Source organism: Hypanus sabinus, chromosome 20 (assembly GCF_030144855.1).
Source record: "Hypanus sabinus isolate sHypSab1 chromosome 20, sHypSab1.hap1, whole genome shotgun sequence".
NCBI lineage: Eukaryota > Metazoa > Chordata > Chondrichthyes > Myliobatiformes > Dasyatidae > Hypanus > Hypanus sabinus.
Genome location: NC_082725.1, coordinates 67,734,395 through 67,736,879, shown reverse-complemented (window position 1 = coordinate 67,736,879; position 2,485 = coordinate 67,734,395).

The following is a 2,485-nucleotide window of genomic DNA, read 5'->3' as shown; positions in this document are numbered from 1 at the left end:
ATAGAGAAATGGAGGTCATTTAAAGGTGAAATTTTGAGGGTACAAAATCTTTATGTTCCTGTTAGGTTGAAAGGAAAGGTTAAAAGTTTGAGAGAGGTGTGCCTCAGGGATCTGTACTGGGTCCAGTGTTGTTTGTCATTTACATTAATGATCTGGATGATGGGGTGGTAAATTGGATTAGTAAGTATGCAGATAATACTAAGATAGGAGACATTGTGGATAATGAAGGAGGTTTTCAAAGCTTGCAGAGAGATTTAGGCCAGTTAGAAGAGTGAGCTGAACGATGACAAATGGAGTTTAATGTTGATAAGTGTGCTACATTTGATAATGTTGCTACATTTTGGTAGGAATAATCCAAATAGGACATGCATGGTAAGTGGTAGGGCATTGAAGAATGCAGTAGAATAGAGTGACCTAGGAATAATGGTGCATAGTTCCCTGAAGGTGGAATCTCATGTGGATACGGTGGTGAAGAAAGCTTTTGGTATGCTGGCCTATATAAATCAGAGCATTGAGTATAGGAGTTAGGATGTAATGTTAAAATTGGTAAGGCTGAATTTGGACTATTGTGTACAGTTCTGGTCACCGAATTATGGGAAAGGTATCAACAAAATAGAGAGAGTACAGAGAAGATTTACTAGAATGTTACCTGGGTTTCAGCACCTAAGTTTCTGGGAAAGGTTGAACAAGTTAGGTCTTTATTCTTTGTAGAAGGTTGAGGGGGGACTTGATAGGGGTATTTAAAATTATGAGGGGGATAGATAGAGTTGACATGGATAGGCTTTTTTCTATTGAGAGTAGGGGAGATTCAAACAAGAGGACCTGAGTTGAGAGTTAGGGGGCAAAAGTTTTAGGGTAACATGAGGTGGCATTTCTTTACTCAGAGAGTGGTAGCTGTGTGGAATGAGCTTCCAGTAGTAGTGGTAGAGTGAGGTTCGGTATTGTCATTTAAAGTAAAATTGGATAGGTATATGGACAGGAAAGGAATGGAGGGTTATGGGCTGAATGCGGGCCAGTGGGACTAGGTGAGAGTAAGCGTTCGGCACAGACTAGAAGGGCCGAGATGGCCTGTTTCCGTGCTGTAATTGTTACATGGTTATATTTCAGTGGACAGTCTGTCTCCAGAGATGGAGACCGAGAGATCGAGAAAGAGAAGAGAAGCGTCTGAGATGGACCAAGTGTATTTGAGGGCTGGGTGGAAGTTAGAGGCAAAGTCGATGAAATTGGCGAGCTCAGCATGGGTGCTCTCCTGCCTATCCCCTGATCTTTCCTCTGATTGGTTTTTCACCTGGCACCTACCAGCCTTCTCCTTCCCACCCTCTTTATAGGGCCCCTGCCCCCTCCCTCTTCAGTCCTGATGAAGGGTCTCCGCCCAAAACGTTGACTGCTCGTTTCCACAGATGCTGCCCAACTGCTGAGTTCCTCCAGCGTGTTGTACGTGTTGCTTTGACCACAGCTTCTCCAGAGTACTTTGTGTTTAAGATTTAACTAGGACACTCTTGGCTCTTCTTTGAAATTACGTCAGTGAATTATGCACCTGCACCTGAGGGAGCAGTGATTGAAGAACACATCAGAAATAGGTTAGGAAATAATATACCAACAACAGGCATCAAATAGATCCTCCAGTGTTTTAAATTATTTATATTACAGGATTCTTTTGTGAATCCTGCTTAACTCAACTGTTTTCTACTGAAGATAACCATGAGTATCTGTCCTCAGCATGAAGAATGGGAAAGATAGTGCTCTGGAACTGAGTTCAATATTGTATGTCAGCTTCATGCAGCAACTGGCTAGGGTTTGATAAAAGTGGTCAATGGACATACAGCACAGAAACAGGTCTTTTCAGTTTGCACTGACCACCAACCTCCAATTTACTCTAAACCTACATTCATCCCAATTTTATTCTTCACAAATTCATATCAACTCCAAGATTCCACTACACAAACTCAGAGCAATTTACAGCAGACAGTAATCCAACCAACCTTCACATTTTGGGGCACAAGACAACTCCAGTGCGCTCAGGGATTACCCTTGAGGACACAGGAAGAACTCCACACTGACAGCAAAGAAATCAGGATCAAACCTGGAGCTGTGAAGCAGCAGTTCTACTAGCTGTGCTACAATACTGCACTATAGCCGGCTGAAGCTCTTCTCATCATTACTGCATATCTTACTCTAAACCACTTTTAATATTTAGGAGGAACACATAAAATCAGAAAATTTTCAATATGTGCTGCATACTAACAAGGTCAATAGAACCAGAGGGAAGATCTGCTTTTTAACAATTCCACAAATCAATACACAGTGTACAAAAATTCTGAGAACTTTATTTATAAAATTATCATCAGTAACTATTTTTCTATTTCCATTGAAGAATTAATGAATTTCTGCCTGGTCCTTTTTTCCCTTCTCCCTCTATTCTCCAGATGAAAACACTATATAACTTTTGGATTATTGTATAAAATCATAAGTAAGAGACAGCATC